We start from the raw sequence: 11927 nt of genomic DNA on the forward strand, positions 1-11927 counted from the left end.
GAAGCTTCGATCCGATGCAGGGATGTCAAATCCGAGGCGGGGACAACAGTGCGAGGCTGGGGGGAGAAGGCCGGGGGCTTCGACAGCACAGCAGAGGAGAACGGCAATCGGAGAAAGGGAGGCAGCGGGGGAGCGGGAGGGTTTATATGAGTCCATCGGAACCCAGAGGGATAAATAGAGCTTAATTATTAGCAACGATAAATTTTCATCGCTAATGCCATCACTAAAATAATTAATTAGAAGCAACGATAAATTTCGTCTCTAATACCATGCTAATAATAATTAACTATTAACGATGATTTAATCATCATTAATAATAAAATTTTTATTATTAATAATTATTTTTAATTTATTATGATGAAAAAAAAATTATCATAATAAATTATCGATAAATAACAACTAGCCACCGTTAATAGTGTATTTTTTGTAGTGAATTTGACAAATGATTTAGCAGCCCGTTGGTCATGTGGTCGATGAGAACGCTTATCCACGTGGCTTCATCCAAAGTTTGGTTGCCAATTCCTCGTCCCTTTTTTATTTTGTTTTAATTAACAAAACTATCTTACCTCACGTGGACTTGGCTATAGCTACTAAATCCATTGTTTGTCGTGAAGCTAGGCCACGTCGTCCATTGTTAATGAAGCCAAGCCAATTGGTCTGGCAAGTCTAAGATTTTCCGATCAGCGAGCCAAGCTTCCAGCCAATTTTACGCTTGGGGTTTTGAGTAATATATCAAAAGCTAGAAATCAAGTTGGCAGGCCAATGCAACCCTAACTATAGTTACCGTGCATCATAAACTCCCAGGCCAATGCAACCCTAACTATAGTAACCGTGCATCATAAACTCCATGATATGAGGTGTATAACCATGTGGTACATCATGTTAACATGGGCAGCGATACAATATGATGGACTGATCTCAAAATGGAATGCATGCAATTGTTGCCACATCAAACCTTTTGCTCCTTAGCATTTCAAGTGTTGGATCTAGATCCTCCGTACATGCACTAGACATATAGATACAATCAAGGGTGGTAACATCTTTGTCTAGTTAGCCGCTAAGTGAGCTCATGGACGTTTAAGATTCCGGTCAGCAGCCGACTGCCCGCTTGCGTGGACAAAGGATAAGCTGGCCTACGCCATACGAGTCTGTATATCCTACATACTCCACAGATGATGTACAATGTTACTATGCCCAGTTGCAGCCTTTGTTAGCACATACGTAGGAGGAATAGGTTCATTCTTCAAAGCTGCCTTCTTCGATCGCCTCTCGCATGAATGCCATTCGGAGCTGCAATTCCATGGCTGCTGTAACAATAAGTGGCGTAGTCGACATAGATAATTCAAAACTAAAAAATCTATTTGGATAATTGAGTTCAAAATCTTATAAAATTTATAGGTTCCGCAAGGTCATAAAATTATAAACGGAGATAAATTTATAAATATAAATATCTAAAAGTGGCTTTGGCCCAAATTCTAAGGGGAGAAAAAAAATTCTCCCTTTCTCCCCATAACATGGTGCATGATGAGTCGGGTATAATTTCTCCCAAGAAAGACAGCCTCTTTGACTGCTTTTAAATGATCTTTATTTCTTGCCATTGCCACCCGATCTAACCCACTTTAATTCACTTTAATTTGATCGGATCCATATCAGGCCAGCTTCATGCTTCACAAAATTCGGAGTTCAGTCCGAGCCAAAAGTAATACGGCCCTTGCCTGCTTTCACCCAAATGGGCTTGAGGACCAATGGGAGCCTGACATAAACTTTCTACAGCTCGTGCATTTAGGCTGCTTGACCCGGCCCGGTCCAGTAACAATCCTACATGTCAACGTGATATCTGGATACGCCATCCGTGTTGCCTCTGGCCTCAAATACATTTCATTGAATCAAAAGTGATAGCAATGGAAGCAAAATGGAATAGCTAGATGAAAAGATCAAGAAAAGAGGCATCATAACAAATGCTGCTCGTGTAAAAATTTTATTGCATTAGAAATAAGTATCAGAATTTTATTTTTCAAGGGAGCGGGGGGTTAGAAAGTATTAAGAATAACAAAAAAGAGTTTTTATCTCCTTCAAGTGGTGTGTTATTATCTTGATTTTTAGGTTAAATTAGACACGAAAGGATGCATATTATTCCAAGGCATGTCGAATTTGACATGCTGAACAGCTTTTGTAGGTTGTGGATGGGAATATAGAATACTCACAATTTGAAGGCAGTTCATACTTCCGTATACTTCTCATGAAACCTTGTACCTGTTCATTGTTTTGCTTCATGGATAAATCATCTAATAAATGCACAAAGATATGAAAAGGGCTGTCGCAGAGGGATAAAGCTCGTGGATAGATTTGGAGGAGGAAAAAGACGAGGAGGAGAAGTGGATGAGGAGGAAAGGAAGGAGGAGAGAAGGGCCACTAGTAAGAACTAGGTTGAAGGAGGAGAAGGATAAAGAAGAAAAGAGGATGGGGAGAAAGGAGAAGGAGAAAAATGAATTGTTAGCGAAAAGAGATGGAGGTAAATGAGGCCGCCGTGGAGGGAGACGCCTTATGGGCGGCTTGGAGGAAGAGGAGGAGAAGGATGAGGAAGAAGAAGAGACAGTGGCGGAATGGATGGAAATGAAGGGAGCCACCATAGAGAAAGAGAAACATGTAAAGAGGAATGCTGGAGGAGAAAGGAGGAAGAAGGAGGATGGAGAAAGAGGAATGCTGGGGACGGAGGAGGAATCAATCTAAGAGGAGAAAGAAAGAAGGAGAGAGAATATAGAAATAAGAGTATTTTCATTATTTTATAAAATAATGATATTATGTAATGGTATCATGTAATGATCGTGTGGTATTATTTTATTAATGAAAATGGATGATTGAATCGTATTAGAATATATCGATAATTAAAAGAATCAATTTGATATTTTTTAAAATATAGAAATATACATAAATGAGATTAAAATTGAAAAAATATTACTATAATATTTTTCTTCCCTTTTTTTACCAAACACACAGTGTCTGCTTCCTTTCCAATAAATTTGTTGTTTCTTGGTTTTCCCAGAGACAACCGGTCCTTTCACAGCATTAATAAAGATTATTGTTTATGTGTGACCATGCGTGCAATTCAATTTTTCAGAGAACAGATTAAGGCCGAATTTTGCTGGATGATACAATTTTGCACATGAACATGGATGTGCAGAATGTATATGCTTCATAAGTTGTGTGCTGGCAATGCTTTTTTGAAACTTGATCTGGTCACTGAACATAACAGAAGTCAGATTTCCCTAAAACAATGCGGATATAGCAACCCTAGTGAACAAATCAGGTATTGGATTGATCATCGGAGATCATAGAGCAAATTATGTATCAAGCAAAGTCATACACTCTAACCCCAAGCACCATGTTTGATATAGGAAACAGAAGCATATGCTTTTTAAAAAGGAATTTTGGTAGTAGACAAATTGGAACAACAAGTGCATAGATGCGGACGCAAATTTCAAGCTCCGCTTAGTAAACAGACCCGATACCCCATGATACATCCATCGCATAATGGCAGGCAGAAATAAATTTTGAGTAGTAAAAGTGATCCACAGGCCAGGATCCAACAATCAATATACTCAAGATACTCCAAAAAATGAACAGAACGGATTCTGATAAGAGATAAATATCCAATATCACCAGCTATTATATTCAAATCACAAGCTATTTCTCAAAAGACACATTAGCAACCTTAATCAATATAATACAACAACACTACATAGGATCAACAGAATTGGTTCTGAAACAGAGGAGGGAGCTGGAGAGATTTAAAAATAATAATAATAATAATAAAAGGATATCACCAACTATTACATTTGCAAGCATGAAAAGTATGATGACGAGTGGCTGATAATTTGCTCCAAGAAGATCGTGAGCTCTCTCCTCCAGTCCAGTGACTTCTCATTTCATTTATTTTGCTCAGATGCAGCGGATGCAAGGTCTTCTTCTCTCAGGATGAAGACCTCTGGTCCCCCTCCTTCAGCACAATCTCCATTAGTATATCATTCCAAGTGTCTATCGGTCCAGGCAAGCACCAATGAAGGCAGTCATTCTGGGGTCTCTTGCTGATATCAGGATGAAACTTCCTGTAAGGGCCTGGATGTCCGTCAGGCCTCAGCAGCGAAAGATGGTAAATGTCAAGGAGTTTCAGGCGCGTCCCATCCTCCAATCCAATTGCTGCCGCCTTCTCAAACTCCACTATTTCCAGGTCACGCATAACTTGGTCCACTGGATCGCCACTAAACTCACCTTCTTTGTAAGGTTCTGTCCTGTTGCAAATCCCACCATTGTACCACTCCCCATACTCAAAGTGGCTCAGTGTCCAACTCCTAAAAAGAACGAGTGGCTTGTGATCAGATGTGGTGATGAAGCGGAAAGCCAGTTCCAGGGCTTTTTGGTAAGAATAGTCCATCCCAAGTTCTCTCAAGTTCTTCCCAGGACAGTAGTGGCAGCCGATGATGGTGCTGTTCTCCCAGAAAATAGCTGTTTTGAGAAACCATTGTCCACCAGACACCACAATGTAGTCGTACTTATTATATTGGCTGGTCCATGTATTATCAAGGGCGTCAATATGAAGCTGAATATCATATTGTGAGTGGCCTAAATCTTTTATCTCAGCTTTGAGCAGGAAAGGAGCCCAGATTAATGCAAGAGTGAGGTTGTGGGAGGAGAAGTACCATGTCACGCATTCAAATGTTTCATCATGATAGATCATAACAGCTTCTTCCACCTGAGAATCAGGATGCATGTCGGTCACAGGCCTTTTGTAGGAAAACTATGAGTGCATACTATTTTTTAAAAAAAAAAAATGTAATTGACAAGCTGCTGCTTGAATTATGAAACTAAGTTTTAATTTTTCAAGCTCTATAACAAGCAAGGCCAACCATGTTCTAGTTTCCAGATTTTATAGCCAGTAAAACTAATTTGGCATTTGAAAATCTTCCTCTATCAGATCATGGCTGAATGTGACAGGCACATGAAGAGATGAGGAATATAAGATATTTAGTTGTTGAAGATTTAGAGGAAGAAATGTCTCTTCATCTAAAGAGAAGACAGATCATGTAACACCCCGGCCCAAAATCAGCCACAGCCCAAACCAAAAAAAAAAAAAAAAGAAAGAAACAGGGGAGAAGACTCCCGAAGGGAGTCTTCTTCCTCCGTTCAACGGCTCCCAATCGGAGTCGGAGACAAGCTCCCTCCGGCCCTCTTTAAGGAGGAGATCCCTTCTCTCTCCTTTCCATCAAAAATCTTGGGGCAAAACGGCGGCAATCGTCGGAAATTCCTCATGGAGACCCATCACTGTGACGTCCAATTTCTCGTCGGAAAAGCTTCGCCGGCGACGGAGGTAAGCCTCCTCCCCTTCCTCTCTCCTTCCCCTTCCTTCCCGTGCCGATGTACACGCCCGCCGGCGACCGGAGTCGTCGGATTTTGTTGCGAAAGAAATCCTTCTTTTTGCCGTTTTTCGTCGTCGGTGGTTATCGCCGACCACCGGTTTGGCCGCCTCTTGCCGCCGGACCACCTCTCCTTCGACCGCCGACCATCCCCGTGCCGGCTGCGCCGCCGGTCGGCCAACCAATGAGGGGACCTCACGGTCCCCTGTTTCGGCCCAAATGAACCCACGGGAAAAGAAAAGAAGAAGAAAGAAGAAGAAAAGAAAAGAAAAGAAAAGAAAAGGAAAAGGAAAAAGAAAAAGGAAAAAGAAAAAAAAGGAAAAAGAGAAAGAGAAAAATAAAAATAAAAATAAAAATAAAATAAAATAAAATAAAAAGAAGAAGAAGAGAGAAAAAATTTTTCTCTCTCCTCTTTCTACTTTCTCTCTCCAGTTTCTCTCTCTAGATTCTCTTCCTATTTTCTCTCTCTAGACTTTTTCTCTTTTTATGAATTTTGTCTCTCTAGAGTCTTCCTCTCTCTCTGATTTCATCATGGACCCTAGGATAAAATTGAGATGAAAATAAGATGATCTGAAGTTGCTCCGAAATTCGTGCGGTAGATCTGATCCCAGTTCGATCCTATTCGAAATTTGTAACACTTGATTCATGTTAAGTCACCCTGATAGGACCTCTGATGATCTTGACCATGATTGCCTCATCGGAAGAATACGAAAATTTCTCTCTCCACTTTCTCTCTACTTTCTTTCTCTATAATTTTCTCTCTCTTCATGGATTTTCTCTCTCTAGAAGTCTTATGGATCAGTGGAAGATCTAGATACTTAGATAAATCCTAATTTTGATTAATCCTAAGAGAGATCCTCGATCTGTATTATTAGGATCAATTATCGGTAATTTTCTCCATATATGATCTTTATATTTGATCAGGGTTATGAAGAGATGATTGTCTGCATATGATATCAAGTGGAATATTTTGTTAAAGAAATTCATAAATTAAAGAAGAACATTGATTTCTGTGCTTGGATCAGTCACCGGTAAAGGTAAGAATCTCTGTACATGATCACTATTATATATATGCTATTTTACTGTTGGTCTTGCATCGTTGGTTTTGCATCGTTGGTTTTGCATCGTCGGATTTGAGATCGATGAATTTATTATACCTGAGATGCTGTTATTTGATTTTGAGTATGAGTATGTATGTCAATATATATATGTATCAGAAATTGATGGCATGATTATATGGATATGACATATCTGAATTGATCATAATGCAAGTCAGAATTGATTTGATGAAATCAACACATAATGATTTAATGAAAAGAAAGAGATATATGGTATAGACTAGTCTTGTCATGTGGAACAGCCCGCCAGGAGCTTATGTCTGGGACAGCCCCCACTGGCTTACAGGTGGATCAGCCGGCCAGGAGCTCATGCCTGGAACAGCCCGCTAGGAGCTTATGCCTGGGACAGCCTCTCACGGGCTTTGGTACGTGGGACAGCCGGCCAGGAGCTCATCCTGGGACAGTCTTGAAAGACTTTTTAAGTGGATTCGATCCGGATGGTGACTAAGGTATAGAACTTGGATAGTCCAGAACCAGAAAGAAAAGGTTAAAAATCATGTGATTATGAAAGGAGAAATGAAAGATAAGACATGAAATAATTGTTGAATAAAAGGAGTTTCACCTGTTAACATATGATGATGCATCTATTTTAACAAGACAGAAAATTTATGAATATTTGCATTATTCTGAACATTGAAAATGAGATTTTATATTTTACTGCTTATCCTTATTTTCAGACTATAGTACTATATCAGTGTGATATGGAAATTCTTACTGGGCTGTAAAGCTCACGCCCTTCATCTTTCTTTTTCTTCTCAGAGTTACAGGATGCTTATGATTGGCTATGGCTTGAATTTACGAGTGATGAGAGAATTGAAAAAATTTAAATTGTAATTATGTAAAATTTTATGAATTATTGTTGAAATTAATTGTTATGGATGTTAAGGTTATAGTGATTTAATTTGACTTTGCATATTCTTTAGGGCTTGCTCTAAGGAGTGTGCGACCATCACGTATCCGATCCGGATATTGGGTTCGAGGCGTGACAGATCAAAGCAGCCAACAAGAGGTAGCAGGGCCCCATTAGGCAAATCTAACAAATTTGATCTTCCAAATTAAAGTTTTATCTTGTCAAAAATGCTTTTTTGCAGCTTTTTTAATAATCTGGCCTGGCATAATATAACCAATCTCATACCCCCACAGTCAACGGACGATGCTTACAAAAGACATGCAGATCTATCCATTTGACCAGACTCTTAACTTTATTCCAAAAGGGCAATCTCCATCATCCTTTGGTAACAGATTAAGATGTCTAAGAAGAGCAAGAGGACTAGGGTAAAAGTTTATCGCTGCAAATTTCTTTTCTAAAATTATATACCAGAAAAAATATGAAGATCAATTTATTTAACAAAATTCATGTAATGCACCTGGGAAAGAAGGCAAAGCAATGAATCCATCTGGTTGCGGAAAATTGAATCACCAATGAGTGCCCAAGATTTATTTCGCATGGCTTTCAAGAATTTCTTTGCATCAAATGGAGATAAGTCACAACCATAAGGTTTCCATTTCCAATAAAGGTATCCTGCTTCGGGCCTCCCATTTGTCAAACAATCTTGATCTGAATATATGAAACTGCAGCTCGAATTGGTGTACGGCGGTCCTGAAGAATTTGGAATCCACTCCCCAGAGAATAGGTCACATTGTTCTGCAGTACCATTCATCCAGGTTTCAAGTAATTATCAAAACAATTCTTATTAAAAGATCTATAAAAAGAAAGGAGAAAGCAAAAGAAAGATAAGAAGTTTGATGAGACAGCAACCATGGAATCGTAGTCAGCTTACCTTTAATAAACCAAAGCAAATCCACTCTAGATTTACTCTGAGCCGATTGATGGTCAACCAGTATAATGAATATTATCATGTTCTAGGATTGAACATGTATAAATATTGTACGTGCATGTATTCTTATAGGCCTATCCAACTACTAGAATACCTTTTATATGTTATAAATTTCTTCTTCTTAATTATTTCGGAAGTCAAAACATAAAACATTCGAAATTGTATACCTTTTAGAGAATCTCCTTTCCTACCATGCAATGCCATTTCTGGAAGTCGAGTAAATGGGCATCTATCTTCTCCATTGAAGGATAATCTGAAACTGACAAAGAGATCCACGTTCACGAGAAAAGAAGAAAAAGGCTATACACAGTATAGACCAAACTAAACACTGAAATAATAATTGCAATTCTATTTGAGTGTTCATATTCGGCCATTCTTCGGGAAAAATGATCTAGATAAATGAAGCAATTGTATTCATCACAATCATATTTCAGTCAAATGGAGAATGTGGATGATTCTCAGACACTTTTTACTTATTTTTTTAAAAAATATATATATATATATATCTCAAACACATTGAACATGCTCAACCGTGCACAACTAAGCAGTTGTGTTTGTGGAATATTTGAAGATGTCAGTAGGAAAGCCATATCACCAAATGAAAGAAAAAGATAATGAAGTTAATTTTTTTTCTGTTTTTATACTGAAAAAATTTCTCATTGTTCTTATAACAAGCAGTGCCAAGAAACACCGCAATTTTGGTCCAAAGAGCCTTAATAATGGACGGGATTTTACTTTTACATATATTTACTATTAAAAGCTTGAATATGACCTTTTTTATAGAAGAAGAAGACAGAAAGCCAGATAAACCACAGTTCAGGACAATAAAGAAGGCGGCTAGTACAGAGCTTTTTTTAAAGAAAGAAGTATTTTTCCCCGTTCCGTTGATAGCAATGGTGGATGAGCACCAATCATTGTTTGCATAAACTGATAAAATTGATGAAAGAATCACCCGTTCAAGCAATTAAGACTATACCTCCCAAGATCCTCTTAGCAGAAGAGAGGTGCAACCACTGGACTATAGCTATTTTTGCCCATATCAATTTATATGGAGTATCTTTTACAAGCTAACCAAATATTTGTGCAGATTACTCATTACCTCTTTGATATTTGATTTGACCCTTTCATATTTGTGCAGATTACTCATTCACCATCACCAGCCTCGCATGACCACATCACCAAAAACATTAGCAGAAAAGCGTAACTTAAAAACCCATAAATTCGGGCATTGCATGTTCTCTCCTCTCACCCAGCATCTACACGCTTCCAAGACCCTCTTTTTCAAAAACGCATACACAAAATATGCGATATAATCACTATTTGTTTACGAGAAGGATGAGAATAATCCCCACCCTTTTTGACCTCTTAACTTGAGCTTTCAACCAACATTCCTTCCGGGAATCATACAGAGGCTTCATTAAGCTTTCTTTTTCTTCTTATTTTTTTTTTCTAAAAGCAAGGATTCATTTTGGCCATTAAGCCAACATTAGCCTCTTTTATTACCAAAACCTTGTTCCCTTCAAATCTCTCCCACTGCACGTTATCGGCAAAACCAAACTCAAAAAGCCCAAGATGTCAGCAAGAAAATCTTCTTACCTCTCCTCAAGTTCCCACCTTTAGCTGCTTGTATCTCCGAGGCAGGGGAGCTGGAGAAGACGAAGAAGCCGGTGGCACCCGAGAAGAGGAGGAGGCGGTAGGAGAAGGCCAGGAGGAATGCGGAACCAAAGAACTTGAGGAGAAAGCGGCCAACCCTCTTCTGAGAGGAAGGGCTTGGCTCCCCGTCCGACTCCATCCCCTTTGCCAGCTATTGCTATAGCTCCTTTCTCAGAGCACAGTGGAAGGAAGACGTAATGGAGGAGGAGGAAGAGAAGGACGGGAGGACTCCTACACCAAAGAAGAGAAGTGGGGAGGGTGCCAACGGCATTCTCTCGGTAAGAAATTTTAGCTGAGAAGAAAAAAATCCAAGCGTCGCGAGTACGGCGATGGATAAGGACCAGCAAGCTGCCACACTTTTGTGGCACCCAAGTCTTTCCGTTTTCGCCCCTCTGCATCTACCTTTGTTAAACTTCTTCCACAAATTTTTATATTATAATGGCAATTTTTATTTTTTATTTTTTTGGTAAAGGCATTTTTTGATCTCTGGAAGGCGGCAGGTTCCGAGGAAGCTGAAATCATACTCTGACATGCTCTCAAAAATGAACCACATGCGGAGGTTTGTCTTATGTCCGCACGATCCCAACCACCCCCTTGAAGGACAAATATATATCATTTTTTTTAAAAAAAAATATATGCATCCTAATTTTATTTTCAGATTTTAAATATATATATATATATAATAAAAAAATAAATAATAAAATTATCATTTGTTGATTTTTTTTTAATATTTCAATCTCATGATATCTACTTATAACGAAGCAACCTTATCATCACATCAAATTATCAAATTATATATAATAATAATTTAATTATATAATAATAAAAATTTAAAATATCTCATCTATTTTATATAATTAAAAAATTAGGTCACCAGTCTTAATGCATCGCAACCATCTAATACTCACTTGATATATCCGTAATTCTAAATGTATCAGAAGATTCTTCTTTATATAATACGATCTAATCCTGTATCTAAAATCATCCAATACGGATCAAGCCAATAATGAATTTATACTTTAACATGTAAAAACATATATAGTTGATAAAGTTTTTTAAAATTGGGGCCAACAGTCCCGGTGTGAATTTTAGCTTGCATTTAGTTAGGATTGATAAAATCCTTTTATATTTTCTCAAAAAAAAAATAAATTTATATTTTTCAAGTTGAACTTTTGCCTTTTAAAAAAAAAGGTTACATTGCAAATATTTGATGATACCATGCATAGATTAGAGCATGTACAAAAATAGATCAGACCATAGGAAAACATGTGGTGATGACATCTTACATTGCTCTTTCACATTTTGACCTCATACAATAAATCAAAAAGTTTTATACAGATTCTTTATAATTATTATGGAGCAATCAGCCTTGTAGTTCTCCTTGCTATGGACCATCTCTCCAATGCCAATGTGTAGCTTCTAAATTGTGAGGGATAGAAATAACTAGAAGAGAATAGAAACGGACCAAACACTCTACATTCTTACAAGAACCTTTGAACTACTAGGTTTAGTTCATTTCTCATTTTCATTTTGCAATCACCAACAATGTTGATGCTGGACCCAATTGGGATGAAAAAATTGAAAAATCAGCAATAGAGAAACAATCGATAAAAAATATATATCAAGTTGTAAACAAATCTTGTGGGAATACTAATATATACTATACCTCACATCATTGGATCGATTGATGACACTACTAGAATTTAGGTTTCTAGCAATGAAAAATTGATCATAAATTTTTTTACTTTCATTAGTAAAAATTTTTAATGATCGCCAATATTTAGCCACTAGGTGGCTACTAAAGGTATCGTGGCTAAAAATTTTAGTGATCAAAATATAAAATCATTAAAAAAATTACTATATTTAATGATGAACTATAAATGGTCATTAAAGATAAATATTAGTGA

The 11927-nt window shown here is 37.7% G+C and overlaps 1 pseudogene; it reads right to left on the reverse strand.

Moving 5' to 3' along the window:
* Positions 1 to 3630: 3630 nt before the first annotated feature.
* Positions 3631 to 10377, reverse strand: LOC105047560 (protein trichome birefringence-like 26; annotated as a pseudogene).
* Between the last annotated feature and the right edge of the window lie 1550 nt (positions 10378 to 11927).

This window comes from Elaeis guineensis, chromosome 6 (genome assembly GCF_000442705.2).
Source record: "Elaeis guineensis isolate ETL-2024a chromosome 6, EG11, whole genome shotgun sequence".
Taxonomy (NCBI): Eukaryota; Viridiplantae; Streptophyta; class Magnoliopsida; order Arecales; family Arecaceae; genus Elaeis; species Elaeis guineensis.